Below are 17,524 nucleotides of genomic sequence, written 5' to 3'. Positions count from 1 at the left end.
CGGGTCATAATTAGTTACTTGTTCCAGTGGGGAATTAAAATCAAGCTGTTAGCCTGTACGTTTTCATTGAAGAACAAAAAGCTGTGACTAATTATTCTGACAGTATGGGACTGCTGACTGACTCATGGTGCAGGAAGGGGACTGTTTGAAATACAATCTCTTAGGAGCTGAGCTGTGTATTGCATCCATGTTGTGAACTTAACAGGAAATGATGATGCCTTCCTGTCCTGGAATTACTGGCTAATTATCTTTCAGGTCACAGATACTGCACTGATACCTATGTGGTAATTTAAAATTGCACTCTGTTTCACCTAGTATTTCTTGAAAGCTGTGATGCAATACCAAGGTAATATAAACTAACTACTGTGGGAAGAGGAGCCATTAGTGATATATTGGGAACAATGATAACATGGATAATTCAGCAGCTTTGATCTTTCCCAACTTAAATTTGCCTTATCAAAACCAGAGCATTGCAGTGCAATCTCAAAGGCATTGTGTCAGCCAATTCCAAACTACCGCAGTTATCAGGTTATACATTTGGCTTGTAATCCTATTGAAGATATTGACAATAGTACTCATCATTGCTATAGAGAATAGAACAAGAGCATCAGAGTTGTGGTGAGCATTAATCTGTGCATCTAACTTATCTGTTGGCATGTTCTTCTCTCATTTCTTACTCATCCTCTTGATTTCATTTCTCTGCTGCAGTCTGTAGCACTTAGCAATTCATTTGTAACTTTGAAATTATTGTTGTAATAAATGTGTGAGTGGCACACACTGATCTTGATAAAATGTCAATTGCTTCAACCAAAATTCCCAGATGAGCTCTGGCTTGTTGAATAAAAAATAAGTGCATCTTTCAGTATTAAAGGAGGAAAATAAAAGGGGAGGGTTAGGGGGAGGGAGGTGCTTTACACATGAGCTTATTAACATGAGAGGGGGTTCCATTAAAAAAAAAAAAAAGGATGACTGCAAGATATATGGTCCTGGGCAGGAATATGATGTAGTAAGTAATTTTAACAGAATATTAATATTAAAAGTCTTATTTGGCTTAAGAAAGACAAGCAGAGCATAGGGTTACATCTTTGTATATCAGTTATGTACTTGTTCTGAGATCCTGTGTATAGGAAGAGAGACTTTACCCACATTCTTTGTGTGTCAATTAAAGGAGAAAAAAATGTAGAATGTATTATGGTGAATGTACACTGATCACTGTCAGACAGATGGGATGGATAAGATTTTTCTGAACAACTGGCAGCCCAATTTGCAATATATATCTCTGATTACCTAGGTGCATGAGGGGATACCAAGTGGTTGACATGCTTTTCATTTTAGGAGATGGAGAGTAACTAGAAGGCATACTTTCTCCAATATGATTGCAGTCAATAGGAGGAAAAGGATTGAGCATATCCAGGCAGCAAACCAACATAAATGAGAACAAATGATAGCAAAGTAAAAAATGTTGAGTTTTGTGTGTATACACACATATACAGGACATGGAAACTGAGTCAAGCAGCTAAGGTCAATCAGGGAAATGGACTACAAGTGGATACAAACAAACAAAAAAAAACAAAACAGAACAGCTAAGCCAAAAAATAAGAGGAAGCTAGCCAGTTACAGCCAAAATAGCAATGAGTCATGATAATTAAGTGTTCAGAGAAACTAAAGAGTCAATTCACTTCTCTGTGGAATGGCAGAGCACTTGATAGACACTGCCAGGATTTCTGAAATTTATTCTGACCATGTTTATAGAAAAGGTCAGTTGCATGGAAGATGGTTCACACAATTAATGTGATGAGAGCACAGATGACACCATAATGTAAGGAAGGTTAGAGAGCATTCAGATGTTTTGTGGTAAACTTGATTTGATAAATTTCATGCTAAGATATGCTAGGTCTGTTAGAAACCATTTTTGTGACCACAGGTGAGACACCTGTAGATTAGTGTTAGAATCTGTATATGAAGATAGGGCAAGTAGATGAGGCAAGAAGTTTTAGACATTCATTTCTCAAAAATACACTGCAACAAAGGAGTCAAAGGATGTTTAAGCACCTAAATGGATAAAAGGAAGAAAACAGCAGCTGATGTAGGTGTTCAGTGTTTTCATAAGCTATGTAAATTAAAGACTTCAGAGAATGATCGTTAAATTTGAAGAACACGTGAAGTTGAGACCGTCAATCCCTTGCAGACCAAGTTTAAATTTCAAAACTGATCTAGGCAGGTTACAGTTGCAGTGTGGAAAATGAATCACAGCTCAGTTTGATAAATGCAGATTACTGTAGCTAGACAACAGTAATGAGGAGAGGGAACAATTTGCTTGGAACTGCTATTTAGAAAAAAAAATATCTGGGTTTATTGTGGATCACAGCCTGCACATGGAAAAATAATGTTATGTGGTTGTGAAAAAGGTTAGTGCCATAATGAATACCTAAACTAAACTGTTGTGTCAGCAAGACAAATCACATAACCTTTCTGGTTTGCTCTGAAGTTATTTGGCTTCAAATGGTCTCTGTCTAATTTGGGCCCCATGCTACATGAAAGATATAAACCGAAGTCCAGAGGCAAGCACTTAAAATGACTGGAGATAAAGAAAACATGACCTCTGAAGAAAGATTGACAGAATTTAAGCTGAGTCAAAAAAAGCTGGAGGGGTAGCATGAGTCTTTAAAAGGCTCCCACAAAGAGGAAGTAATAATCTATTGTGTAAACTAGTAGGGAACAGGATTACTTGCACTGGCACTGGAAGCAGTGCTGTCAAACAGAGGTAACTGAGCGTCTGTCAAGGACGTAAACACTGTAAGTGATCCTGATCTGAGGCAGGGGTACGTGACCTTAGGTAACTTAGAGATTCCTGTCATTCGTCATTTGACTTAGAGGTGACCATGGTGTGACCCCCAGCATAGTAGCATAATTTTGTGCAATCAAGAACTCTGAATCTGATTCCACAGGATAGGTTGTAACTGGCTCTTGCTCATTTTAATCATAATTGATTTTAAGTTTTGTTAGAGAGATATATGAAACAGAGAGATGGTTGAGAGAAGAGTGGCATCAGCCTTGTCTTTGGAATAAATCTCTCACTGTCCACTTCTACATGGACTGGCAATATGTAACTTGCTTAGTTCTCCTGCTGTAATTATGTATATATATACGTCGATGACCAGTCTCTGAAATTCTTTAAACTAATTTTGCTACCCAGATCAAACCTAATTTGGGAGGAATGCACTCATGTGTACATATGCAGCTTATTAAATTCATGAGTGCTTTATTTTGCCTCTCTTTGCATCTGTGTGAATGATTTGTAGTTTGACCCTTTTGAACTTTACTTTTGGATGAAGCTTGCTGTAACTATTCCTTTAAGAAGTGCTGAGATAAATGCTGTCCTTTATAATTAGAGCTGGATGTAGGAAACTTTCTACAGGGGAGTTAAAATTTGGAAAGAGGGATGGAAGCCTGTTTAAAAAAAAAAAAAAAAAAAAACCAACAACAACAAAGGTGAAGTTCTAGAAGCAGCTGTTTGACTTCAAGATAGAAAGGGAATAATATGCTGTAGAAATACTGGCAGGTAAAACTTTAAGATTTCTACTTAAATCTTCTAAAACACTAGTCTTTCCAAAATTTCCATTGGATCTTAACTTCTTCTTGTTGTTTGTTTTTGTGCACCTTATTTATTGCTTCATTTTTATCAAAATTAGCTGCATATGCATTTTCATTTAGCTAAAATTCTGAAGCTCTGGGTGCAAAGATGAGTAATTTAATTAAGCCTAGGAGCCATAACTATTTCTTTTTCTTAAAAAGAAAGCTCATCTTACAAATATTTAAAGGTGTGATTTTATGTTATGATTAAATTTCATATAGAAAGCAATTATTAAAATATGGCTACAATATGGTGGTGTTTGTTTTTGTTTTTTTTTTTTCCAAGTTTGAAATGCCTTTCTGTTATTATGGTAGGGTACATCTTACTTCCTGACTCCTGCTGTACTCATCAATTGAAATAATGTTTTTTTTTTTAACTGTGTTTAGAGAGCATCAGATATGAGATTTTTAATGGCATAAGTTTGTGCTGTCACTTTGAGTGTCATCTTCATCTTTGTTATTAAGAGATGTGCTACAAGGCACTGAGACATAAGGTTGTCATCTGTTGCTTTACTCCAATGCTCAGTAGAGCAAGCAAATGTCTGCTCTTCCTCAGTTTTGAGGGTTAATTAGTTGAAATGGTCAATACTGTATCATTACCACATTTGCATCGTTACCAACAGAGAGCAGAAAGGAAATTGTCCTTTCCTTTGAAATCTAGCATGCAATAAAATGGCCAGAGCAAAGAATGACAAGGTCTCCAGTACCAGTTACATACCTCACTGGTTTCTTAACAAGTGTCAGCTGCTAAATTGGTGTTTTTCTTGTAAGGATATCGCAATGCACAGGTTAATTGAAAGTGCCTGAGGCACTCCTGTATGCCCACAGTATTACCCTCTAGTTCCTGCCTTTTATAATGTAAAGTAGAACAGCAACATTCTTTAACATTTCCAGCAGAGAAGTTATCATGCCTCTTACAAGTGTTACCTAGGATCTGTAGCTTTCGTGAAAACGGGCTGGCCAGCAGCATAGACTGTCTTGTTGCAACACTGGGAAGTTGGAGCAAGTTTGAACAGCTGTATTTTCATTGCTGCACTGTATCATATGCCTGTTTTGCAGAGGGCATTTTGGGGAAGTGTCATGGGCTGGGTTCACATCTGCTCCATCCTCTGCAAGTTTGCTTGGGTCAGGGCTCCTGAGCAGAGCCAGGGCAAATGCAGTGAGGGCTGTTAATGATCTAGAGACCTTTCTGCTCTGAGCTGTGGAGGGCTGGCCAGGAGACCTAGCTTTGAATGAGCTTGTGTGTCTAGACAGTGAAGTGCCATGCAGGAATACAGCTGTGGTCTTGGAAGCAGCATAACTGTGACCCGAGCAGCCGCTAATTAGCCTGGACACTGTACCACACTGACGTGGCAAGGCAGCTTCCCGTACCTGAGCTGGCTCCTGTAGCCTTGCACAATGTTGTAATTATATGGTGTAGACTTACCTAACTTGTTTTGCAGGAGCCACAAAATGGTTATCAGTCTGGTAATGATTTTGGCTGCTTGTGACCTGGGGTAGATTTGACCTGATATCTGTGAGCTGGCAAGTTCTACATCCTATTTCCAGCATTCTTAGATGTACAGTGTAATAGTTATTATGAATCACTTTGATTGCTAAGACAGTGTCTGAGCATTTTATTACAAGTGACAAACCTTCTGAGACTTATGGGATTTAATGTTCTTGACCGGCTCAGTCTCTCAGGGTAGCTGTTTCTTCTGCGTTTGTAATAACTGGCAGATCTCCTTATTAAATTCAATAAGAGAAAAAGCATATTTCCATTGAAATTAATACCTCAGGAATGAATTCTGTTTTAGTGGGAAACACTCCAATCTGTCTGTGTTTTTATTTTGTTCAGCATATGAGTCGTTCCATATATTTTACTATATTTGTTCTTGCACTTATTTGCAGCACTGTTTAACAGAGCCATATATAGGTATGAGTGCTTTTCTGTTTCTAAACCTCTGCTAGTCAGTGTGTGCTTGTCCATGAACGTGCACATACAAACTGAGCCCTCTAATGTGCAATAAAATCCTGATTGACTATTTTATTTAAGCACTTCTTTATTTCCTTTGTGATGTAATACAATTTATTCATACAAGAAATCATCGATACCCAATTCATTGGCACCACAGTCCAGTCTTAAGATGTCACCCAGTCATATTAAAAAAATTGCTCACTTTCCCAGCTTTTCTTTTTCCCTTAAAGGCTAGACTTCTAGAAATGTTGGTTTCTTTATTGGCCTTATTTCATTTAGAAGAGGTTTTTTTTTTTTTTTTTTTTTTTTTACTGGAAAAAATGTCAGCATGGGAAATAAGGGATGCTCTGAGTCCTTATATTGCTGCCTGTCAGACGCATCTATCTGTCATTGCGTGCTAAGTGTCTACAACAGCCTCATCAGTTATGGGACAATCCTTACCTTGCCACTTGAAAGCTATGTGCTATTCTAAATATTAGAATGAATAATTTAATAACCATATGGTAAATATATAGTTACTTCATAGCTAAGTATATCAATGTGATGTTTTCAGATACCAACAGAAAGGAATAATAGCAGTGATCCGATATCCTAAAAAAAAATTTGAACCTTCTCTACAGAAGTGGCCAGCTCCCTGCTTCTCACCCTCATCCACCACCACTGCACCTCCCACGCCAAAATAATGAAAAGCAGTGTTTCTGCTAGTAGTTTCAGCACCACCCAGAAGTTTCCTTTCTGGTAGTCTTCAGTATCTGTGTTTTGCTGGTTGGCAAGTTGGCCTGGCAAAATGGATTGTCACCCGTGTGTGCAAAAGTAGGCATGTATGTACTCAGCAAACTCTGCTTATCGTTTATAGCAAACAAATACTGGGAAGTTGGCCCAGTCTTGGAATGGGATCTGCTAAAGGAAAAATGGTAACTGGTTGGTGTAAAAGATGAGGGTGGCACAAGGTTGTGTTGAAGACAGGGAAGGACTCTTGAAAAGGGTTTTGTACAGAAGGCATATACTCCTTTGATTGCCAGCACATGTCCATAACAGTTCGATTCCAGCTATGTTTTTGGATACCTTGTTGTGATTATAAAGATGGGATTTGCCTGACAAAATGAGCTACATTTGAGCTGACTGCCAAAACTTTTTCATGTTCAATGGAGGGGAAAAAGGCATTTCCATTGATCACGTTCTTATGACCTGCTTCGTGACATGCTTCATCTTGATATTGGAGATAACATGGAAATGTACCTGGTTCTCTTCATTTGACTTATGACGGCAACATCTCAAGAAGTAGCATGGATCTGGATATCTATATGATACACATCCACAGGTAGGAATGATTAATTCCTCCTCAAGTCACTGATCAGAGCTGTGTCTATACAACATGTCATCTCCTAATAACTGGCAGATTCTCAGGTCCCTTTTCTCAGATCCTAACCTGGCTTCAGTTATTCACTCCCCTGATCTCTCAGCTGTACTGTAGTGCTGCAGTTAGTCTTGAAACAAAATGTCCTGCATTCAAGAAACATTCAGTTTCAATGATCTCCTCAAATCTCCTCCACAACATGCAGTGCCATAAAGGTATGAGTCCTTTTTTATCCTCTTTATACTGGTTTTCAATACAGTGTTGAATCATCACTTTGCTCAATATCCAAGATGATAACTGATTTAGGCTTGAGTACCTAAAATAACCTGACCTGGAAGCTACTATTGGCCTGCTGAATTTACAAGAAAGATCCTGTGGATCTGTGCTGAACGCAAATTCCTCTTGGCAGTTAGACTGGCAGTATAATAAATTTCTGGATGACCATGTCAATGATCATCTGTCTGCTTTGCTTGAAGTGGGAAGTATACAGCATCGGGATATATGTTGGAATACATGTGATATATTTGAAAGAAAAAAAAAGTCTGTAACAATAGAGTGTGCACCACTGTTGTGTCATGCATTGCATTTAAAAGCTACAGTTGCTTTGCAAAATATATTTATATATAAATATATATCTAAATTTGAGATTTTTGAAATATAGATTTCAATGAATGATGCCAGAAGCTCTGTTTATTTTGTTCAATATGGAGAACAAAATTATTTATCAGGTCCTATTCGTACATCATATATATGAGGACACTGTTTTATGCAGAAGACTCAGGGATGCGGGGAAAAGATCTGACAAGTGGAATTTCAGTTTAAGGATAAAGCACAAAGGAAATAAGCATCAATCCAACCAGGTCTGGGGGATATGGTAAGTTTGGGACTTACCATGGTGACATTACTATTTTAAATAGAGTATCAGTTCATTCTTTTAAGATTATAAGGCATTTTGCTATATAAAGTGAAGAATGTTGACAGTTTTGTGGAGAAAGTCTAGGAAATTCTCATATTCTGGCTTTTAACTCTGGGAAGTTTGTTACAGTTCAGTTTAAAAATGTCATTAAAACATGTTAAAATTAATTTTAAAAGAACCCTTCAAGTGTTGCAGTAAAAAAAAAAAAAAAAAAAAAACCATCTGAACCATCCAATCCTAGAGATCTGTGGGCTCAGTCAGTTGTGTGCAGGTCCCACAGTCTTCTGCCCTCTGTGGAAGAAATCCAGCCAACCATCAGGCTGTGTCTGACTAAAAGTTAAATTGATTGATCCTAATCCATGTGAATTCCACTGTTTTGAGGAGCTGCTTTACATGACAGTTACACAGTTTAGTAATAACTACCAGTGCCTCTCTATACGAGCAAGTTTGGAAGACCAAAGACTGATCAGATAGTAAAGTTGTTTAGTTTTTTGCAGTTGGAACACAGTCTGATGCTTACTTACTGACCATTCAGTGTATCAGTTTAAAAAGTTACCACTGCTCAGCTGTTTCTTATTTTTCTCTCAATTGAGACCCTAAGTGTCAGGGAATTTCCATTGCATTTTAGAACAGAGTAAAACAGATTAATTTAAGCCACCTTTTTAAAATGGATTTGACATTACATGAAAAAAAAACTGCATTACTCTTTCCTTTGCCTGGAGCCACAGGCAAAGTGGCTTTTATCAGCCTGCAAAATATCATTTGAATGTCCTATACTTCAGTCTTCTGTCTGGTGATTGGCCAATGATTTTGAGTTGTTAAATGGTCTATCTCACTAGGGCTTGGAAAGCAGTCCACACCAAGACAGCCACTGAAGTAACTTGGCTTGGACTTTTTCTGTGTTTTTTTTGTTTGTTTGTTTGTTTTTTTTGGTGTGTGTGTTTTTATTTGTTTGTTTTTAATATTTCTGTTGGTAGGTTAGATTTGAAGCATGTATTGCTCATAGTTGATTTCAAGTAATATGGGAGCAATGGGAAAAAGAAAAAATCTGGTTGAAGTACATCTGGAGTATAATTCCTCAGTGGAAAATGCCTAGCATCACTTGAAATACACAAAACTTTGCCTGGATTGCATCAATATGGAAATAGTAGGCCATTCTCATTCTTCAAGAGTCTCTGTGAATAATATGCAGAAAAAGACAGCACCAGGCTGTAGCTCAAGTCTTTGCTTTGAAGAAGCACAGCACTTCTCTTCTTACATGGTAACCTTTTTCCTGTGTCAGAGGTATTTTCTCTATACGTATCAAAACTAAAAGGAAAGACCTTCTTTTCAAACTTTTAAGTGTTTTTTGTTGTTGTTGTTGTTTTTCCTGGTTTTTTTTTTTTTGTTTGTTTCTGTTTTTAACTGCCTTCTTAAGTGATTAGTTAAAGAACCTCAAAATATATTTGGTATTCTGGAAGGAAAGACTCAGACAAAGACAGTGTGACACTGTACCTGATACCTAAGAGAGGCATTCTTCAGAATGATGTTGAAGCCTTGCATGCATGTTCTCTACATAGTACAAAAAGATGCTTGCCTTAGTGCAGCTAAAGCAGTATGGCTCTGTTTAGGAAGATACAGCTGGGAGCATGAATACATTGCAGTTCGCTCTGCAAACTGGGCCTGCTCTGGAAGGGAGGAAGGTAGATGGAGCTCTGATGCCAGTAGATTGAACATTTGCTTTCTTCCTCGACTATAATTGCATTTACTGTTCAAATTTAAGTGTTTCATCTTAATTCATGCTACGACAAGTTCAAAACTGTGATTGAGTGCAGAGTTGGGGGCTGTATGCTAGAAAGCAAATATTCTGTTTGAATAGTTGTTGTGGCTTTCTTGTTTTGTTGCATATTGTAGGTAGGAGGGAGAGAGGTTTATTTCAGGGTGCTGGTTTTCTTTTATTTTGTAACAATAAGAAACACTTTAATTTAAAAGGATAGATTTTCATGGGACTGTGGCATTTGTCCAATATCTGTTGAACAGCTGTCAGCCTTATGGCTACATGTTCTTCTTACGGAAAGTTTTTGTTATCGCATAGGTGACATTGTTACATCCAATCCTGACACTTTTTTTTTTGGTCTTTTTTAAGAAAACGTATTCTGTGACAGTTGTCATAAATATCAGTCACTTCTGGTGCACTCAAAGTGCTCTGGTATTAGCAGTAGGCAGAATACTGTTAATCATGGTACATTAATGAGGACAAAAGTAGCAACTTCCCTTTTCAGCAGTCCATTAGCACTCTTAACTGATTAGTTCAGAAGGCACTAACAGTTCCAGGCAAATGAGTCAGCAGTGAGTCAGACCAGACCCTGAGTCAGCATCACACCACCCGGCTATGGAGGCTCACCAGGAAGCCACTGCCCTTGCTAGAGCATAGCTGGCCAGCTGACGGAAGTGATCCTTCCCTCCAGAGCTCCTAAGGCTGCCGTGATGCACTGTTCATGCAAGAAGTGTCCGTGAGCAGGATTAGGTCAGTGGAGGGGCCAAGGCTGGGAGAAGAGGCTGAAGAATTTTCTTGCTCTCTTCAGGCTTCCTAAAACAGGATTATTGGGAAGGTGGAGCCAGGTTTATCTGAAAGATATATATGACAAAGTTCCAGTAGAAAACCAGTAGAGAAAGAGAAAATCAGATAGAATTTTTCATATTAACCATAGTTAAAAACACTGGAACACCTGTGTCACATCTACCCTGGAGATGGAAAGCTCACCTGGACCAAAAGCCTGAGCTAACTTAACATTAGTAATAATCTGTGCTTTGATCAGGCACTTGGACTAGAAGACCTCCAGAGGTCCTTTTCAAGCTAAATTATTTGTTATTTAATAAATTACATATTTAAATGGGTTCTCAGCATTTAATAAACTCCTACTTAATCCAAACTGAGATTCACTTATAATCTTTTAATTGTGCTGTTTTCTTAAAAAAAAAAAATGTTTTTTTGTCTTCACACAGTAAAAAGATAAAATATATTGGACAAATGCATTGATTTTAGTAGGCTCTGTGGTACTAGGAAGACTTGCTACTTTTTTTTTTCTACCTCCTTGTGTCTCTGGTGCCATTGAGGAGTGCTCCCAGGCTCTTATCTCATGGATGCACCTTGTTCCTTCTAGAAAAAGTGGCAAAAAAAATACAATAACAACAACAAAATAGTATTGTTGTTGTTGTTGCTATTTGTTTCTCTAGCAAGTAAGATTCAAAACTGAGTAGTCTAGAAATTTGCAGAGAGATTTGCTTGCTTGCAAGAAAGACAACATTGTCATGGATTTGTTCTCTTTTAGAAGACTGGGAGTCTTACTGCTCCCAAGTTTCCCCTTTCACTCTTTGCTCAGGGACTTCATTCTTTTACCCTTGACATTTCTTGAAGTGAATATTGAGTTTTTGTTTTTCCTGTCATTAGGCTGGCCTACCTCAAGGAAAAGTTCAGACTCTTCCAGGGAGAGGATCAAAGAGGTCAATTATAAATGAAAGGTAGGGGAAGGAGGGATATTTTCCTGTCTTGCTTCATCATTTTCACTGATGGAGTCTGCAGAAGCAGAACAGTCTGGTTCTTGTAATATTTAGGGATGGCTCTGTGTTTTCTGAGCTCATTATGGAAAAGAGCCAGCTAGAGAGCTGGAGAAGTTAGCAGGCTGCCCACATGTTTAGAATGGGCTGGGAAACTGCTTCAGGTTTCTATTTCCCAATCCCTGCCCACAAAAAGGAGGGAAGGGAGGAGGTTTCTCCTGTTCTTTTGTGGGGGGAGGAGAAGAGGAAGAAAAAATTGAAAATGAGAGAGAGATGAGAAGAATCTCTCTTTTTCCCTCCTCCTTGGGGGGCTGGTGCTAGATAGAGCATTTGAATAAGAAAATGCCATGTTTGGGTTTTCAAACGCTTGAATTTCAACTGTGTCGTTGGCCTCAGAAACTTGTAAGGAAGTCCAAAAGAAACAGTCTTCCCCTCCAAAGAGCTTTAGCTTGCATCATGTAGGCTCCTTTGTTTGTAGAGTCATAGTTAGTGATGTAATGAATAAAAATGTGGAAGTGGTGTTTTTCAAATCAAATTTGACTCTCAAACAGCTCCAGACTTGGACAAAAGAAATGAAGGACTGTTTTTAGCCTATACGTGTCACTGTATAGATGAAAGCCAAAAACATTCAGCCTTATCTTGTATCTTGTTTTGTTTCGTAAACTCTTGATAGATTACCCCCCCACACTCCCTCCCTTTTGTGAAACCAGAGAGAGGGAAGAAAAATGTTGATTTTGGAAAGTATGATCTCTCCTGACAAGAGAGGTACTGATGTATGGTTGGCTGCTTTGAATTCTTTTTGTTGTTGTTGTTGTTTTATCCCAACATCACAAGGCAATTCATTGGGAAAAAATGTAAAACAATCTTTAGGGAATGACTATAGCAGCAGCCCTGCAGTACATACCTACCTACTGCATCTTGAAGCAGGGAAATAAAATGTTCTGCATCTTCAGCTTGAAAAAGTTTTCCTGCTCTTAAGGAAAACTCTTTGTGTTTCTCCAGAGAATTTATAATTATCAAGACCTTTTATAGGTCTTGATAATTATATATAGTTTGTATGAACTATAATTATCAAGACCTTTTGTATCTTTTGCACAGTCTTGTCAAGGAAATAATTTTAGGTGGCCTCTGTTGAGCAAGTTGGTAGATTTTTTTGCATTATAGAATTTACTTATGTTAAAATGTGCAAGCTGACCTTGGCTAGCCAGATGTGACTTGTATGACATCACCATGCCCATGGCAGTAATCAAAAGATAATGCTTAATTTATTTGTACTACTTCAAGCTGTCCAAAGTAGAGTGAAGTTTTAAATAATGAGCTTTAAGTAATGCTCTAGAAAAACATGATATATTCATTCCCTGTCCCAATTCTTTGCTTCTTGCTAGAATTTTGCCCTGGCTGTGTGGGTGTAGACAAGAGGAGGAAGAGGCAGGAGAGATTTTTGCCCAGTCTCTTCACTGCCTTTCCTTTCAAGAAGAGGCACTCTCACTTCAGTCATGAGAGGGGGAGTGGGAGGCAATGGCAAGGTTGGCTTGGCCAACCATTCCTCAGTTCCTTGGCTCAAAAGCAAACCTTCCTCCCTCTCATCAGATTTGCTTTTCTGTAATCCCTGCGAGGAGCTAGATGAGGCTAGTGGTCTTGCTCATCACAGTTGTCAGCTAGTTGGGGGTTGTGTAAAAGAGCCACCAAGGGAGCTCCTGGAATCAGGCAGGTATTGCCTGTTCCCCGCATTCCTTGCATGGAACTCTCTGTCCTTTGCCCAGCTCTCACATTTCTACCTCCTTCCTTTGGGAGAAAGGTGGAACAGATATGGAATTTGAACATGGGAAACCTCATGCATAGAAACGGAGAAAGCAATGATGTTTTGGCCTTTATAAATCTCCCTTAATCCAGTATTTCTGATTATATACTGACCATACAGGTGATTGTTATTGTAATAGCCATGTTACCTTTTTACTCCCCCTGCCCTCCCTCCAAATTATTATTTTCATCATGGCACTTGTTGCTGTCATAGACTTTTTCTGATTTAAATCCCAATCTATTTATTGATATTACTTGATGTTTTGTCCACCCTAGAGCTTTTGAGACCTGGATGCAGTGGCTGTAGCATCCCCTGCATCAGATGCAGCAGAGCTGTTGCCCCCGTGTCAAGGGGGCAGGTGTGTACCAAGCAGATCAGGAGGGATGCCATCATGCTGTCACTGGAAGTTGTGGGATAGTGCCAGAACCACTGGGCTAGCTGGGTCTCTTGCTGAGAAAGCGATATGGTCTGAAGTATCGACGTTTCCGTATTTACAGTCTTGTGTGAGCCAGCAAAATTATTTGGCATTTAATTTAAATATTTTGTTTTGAAGAGAGAATGGTAAAGGACTTTGGTTTTTTTCAGTAATAATAATAATAATAGATTTTGGATAGAATTCAAATTTTCAGACATAGGTAATTCTTGGCACAAGAACATATGTAGCCAAAGATTTATATGCTTTTGAAAAGCCTTTTTTTTTTTTTTTTGAGACATGTTTATACTAAGCATCTATTTTATGCTATATATGCAGAGGTGTATACAATTAGTCTTTGAAAGTGGGTGCAAAGTGAAAACAGGTTTGAATTCAAATCCTCTAGCTTCTGAGTGTAAGAAAAAATGAGTCTTATGAGGGGGACGGGAAACCCTGGCTGCACGTACAGACTGGGCGATGAGACGCTGGAGAGCAGCCTAGAAGAGAGGGATCTGGGGGTCGTGGTAGACAGCAAGTTGAATATGAGCCGGCAGTGTGCCCTGGCAGCCAGGAGGGCCAACCGTGTCCTGGGGTGCATCAAGCACGGCATCGCTAGTAGGTCGAGGGAGGTGATTGTCCCGCTCTACTCTGCGCTGGTGCGGCCCCACCTTGAGTACTGTGTGCAGTTCTGGGCACCACAGTATAAAAAGGACATGAAACTGTTGGAGAGTGTCCAGAGGAGGGCTACGAAGATGGTGAAAGGCCTGGAGGGGAAGACGTACGAGGAACGGCTGAGGGCACTGGGCCTGTTCAGCCTGGAGAAGAGGAGGCTGAGGGGAGACCTCATCGCAGTCTACAACTTCCTCGTAAGGGGGTGTCGAGAGGCAGGAGACCTTTTCTCCATTAACACCAGCGACAGGACCCGCGGGAACGGGGTTAAGCTGAGGCAGGGGAAGTTTAGGCTTGACATCAGGAGGGGGTTCTTCACAGAGAGAGTGGTTGCACACTGGAACAGGCTCCCCAGGGAAGTGGTCACTGCACCGAGCCTGTCTGAATTTAAGAAGAGATTGGACTGTGCACTTAGTCACATGGTCTGAACTTTTGGGTAGACCTGTGCGGTGTCAAGAGTTGGACTTGATGATCCTTAAGGGTCCCTTCCAACTCAGGATATTCTATGATTCTATACTTTTTTAATAAAGCAGGTTTCTTCCTATTGACCAGGTAGAACTACTATGAGGGTGTTGTAGGAAGATGTTATGCTTCAATGTGAAGATCCTCTTTGTAATTAGTCATTTTCATACTTTGTAGATTTTCTTCTTGAAACTTGGAATATGTACAAGCCTCGCAGTCTTTCTTTGCTGTAAAAAATAAAAATTTTCTTAATTCTGTGAATGGGAGGGTGAGAGAGGGGAGATGTCACTTATCAGAAGGCTTAAAATCAGACTGAATTTTAAAACTTTCTTGTTTTCGCAGTCTGTAGGAACTTGGCTAACTGATGCTGTACCAGCTGAACACACAAATGTTCATTCCCTCTCTGTTTCCCTTGACCTGAATACAAACATCACCATCCTTGATTAAATTAGAGCTCTGATAAAGAGGTAGCCTAAAATGCAACTGCCCACTCAACCATAGCCAGGCTTCATTATAACATTTTTTCTCACTTTGTTTTCCTTTGCTCTAAAGAACTAAATTATATAGAAGTACCAATAACTGAATAACAGTGCATGTCAGAAAAACCTCTGGGAGAGCACTCTTGAAAGCTCAAGTTTACAAATTATTAGGTTAAAAACAAGGTCTCAGGAAAATAGTTTGTTAGCAATGCAATATTGGTCTTTGAAGAAATACAGTTAGAAGCTATGAGAGGTGTTTAACTTTTTTCTTCTTAAAGAGAGCGTGTGGTTACACAAGCCTATGATTGAAGGGTTGGTTTCTTCCTTCAGTTAGAGACTAATGTTTCTACTGAATCAGGTAAATAGAAGTCATCTTGTCTAACTGAAGAAAGAAAGGAAGAAAAAAAAATCTGAGCTTAAAGTGATTTTTGATTATATTTTAATGAGACACTATTTCTAAGCCCATTCACACTGGATGATTTCACTTGCTGCTGCTTTTAAATATTCATGAAACTTGAAGCAAAAACAAAGACAGGTCTCACTTCTCTGACTGTATACCTCATAAAACTCCACTGGAAAAAAAAAACAAAAAAGAATAAATAAAAAAAATTTAAAAAAGCACATTATAAAAGGGTTTATTGAGCTTGCAGAAATGAGGAGCAGGCTAGAATTATGGTAGCCTGCATGAGCTTAAGTAGCCTGTGTTACATTCCCCTCCACCACCCACTTCTTGCTCACCTTGTGTCCTAAGCCTTTAAAATATGTGTCTCCTACACATGCCTCTATATTTCTTTTCTTACATCTTCCTCAATCCAGTCATTGCACGGAATAAACCTGTGTTGGGTGTAAATCTGTGTTCTCTACTGAGGGAAGCAGTATTTTCTTGGATCACGTTTTTGAGGCTGTCAGAATGTGTTTAGAGAATGAGTCAGGAGATTGCAGAAGGAAGAAAAATCAGGGTTAAGATAGGTGAATGATGCCCTAGAGTGCTGACTTTTTGTGCAGTACTAGGTAATTTGTTTAAAATCCAGATTTTTATAAGCAAGTTCCTGTTTTTTATGACTGCCTGACCGCTTATCTTATTTACTGAATGCTTTCAGAGATCAATGGGAAGTGTTTTCAATGTGGAAAGTGTTATATAATATCGAAAATTCTCAGAAACAGGCCTCAGTTTTCTCATACTGTACCTTTCAAATTAGTAAATGTATTTGACCTGACACTCTTTGTCTCAGCCCTCTTCCTTAAGGAAGTCTTATTCAAATAAATATTTCCAGAGCTTTCAGATACTGTGGTTATGAATGTTAAAAGAAAAAATAACAAAGAACAGATAGGAAAATTTCCATAGCTTGGAGTTAAGACATCTTAACACTATACACACTGAAGAAAACGCAGCTGCTTGTTCAAAAGCATTTGTAGGCAGCAGCCATTCTGTGTGCTGAATGAAAAAAGGACTCTGTATTGAAATACTTTTTTCACTTCATTAAGCTGTATGCTGTGCCATAGAAGAAAGCATGAAGTAAAACTGGACTTTTAGATTAAAGATTTCCCTGTGGATTTTCCTTTGTTTTCAACATTTATTTTTATTTTCATTTTTCATTCCTAAGGTTTTCATGTTTTAGGTGAGCCAGTAATTCAGAAGGACTGGATTTCCATACGGCCTTCTGGAGTATGGTCTTGCTCAAGTTGGAAAAGGGTTTTCATTCTATCAGGTGGATGCTTCAGTATGCTTCTCCAGGTCTCACTGCTCTTGACACATTTTACCAGTGTTTTTCCTGGCTCAGATTTCTAACCTTGTTTCTTGGTCCTTGGCCTGCTCTCAGTGTTAACAGAGCTCACCAGTAGCACATTTTATTGAAGACCCCAGTCCACACATCCTTACTCCATTCTCATGTCTCCCACTGCACCATGCTGTCTCCATTTCTTTTTGCTCCCCTGGTTTCCACCACAATCGGGCTAAATGCAGCTCTTTGTTGAGTACCACTGTGGATCGCAAACTCGCACATTCCCCAAATCCGTGATATTGCACAGTTCTTCCCAGGATCACTCCCTCACCCCTCCCATTTCTCAGGTCCTCATCACTTTGCAGCTGCTTGCAGTGGGTGTAACATGACTAGATTTGAGATGCTGAGGCTTTTATCCGGGCAGTGAGTTTCAGCTTTCACAGCAGAAGATTGGACTTTTTGCTATGCGTTTCCTTATTTTATCAGGGACATAAAGTTTTTTATCCACCTTCTCAAAAGTATTTGAAAATCCAAAAAGGAGCATTTCTTCAATCTCTAAGCACTGAGCACCACTGATAAT

The 17,524-nt window shown here is 39.0% G+C and overlaps 1 protein-coding gene across 6 annotated transcripts in view; it reads left to right on the top strand.

Annotated features, from left to right (window-relative positions):
• Positions 1 to 17,524, top strand: part of PDE3A (phosphodiesterase 3A) — a 263,316-nt gene that overhangs the window by 121,512 nt on the left and 124,280 nt on the right. The window contains exon 1 of one of the 6 annotated variants that reach the window (XM_068659309.1): positions 11,294 to 11,364. The exons of the other annotated variants lie outside the window; for them this stretch is intronic. The gene's annotated coding sequence lies outside the window, so the exon portion shown is untranslated. Of the gene's footprint in view, positions 1 to 11,293; positions 11,365 to 17,524 lie in introns of those variants that run through there. 6 annotated transcript variants of the gene reach the window in all.

Source organism: Anas acuta, chromosome 1 (genome assembly GCF_963932015.1).
Source record: "Anas acuta chromosome 1, bAnaAcu1.1, whole genome shotgun sequence".
In the NCBI taxonomy this organism is placed as follows: Eukaryota; Metazoa; Chordata; class Aves; order Anseriformes; family Anatidae; genus Anas; species Anas acuta.
Note: the sequence above shows the minus strand (reverse complement) of the source record. Positions and strands in the feature narration are given on the sequence as shown.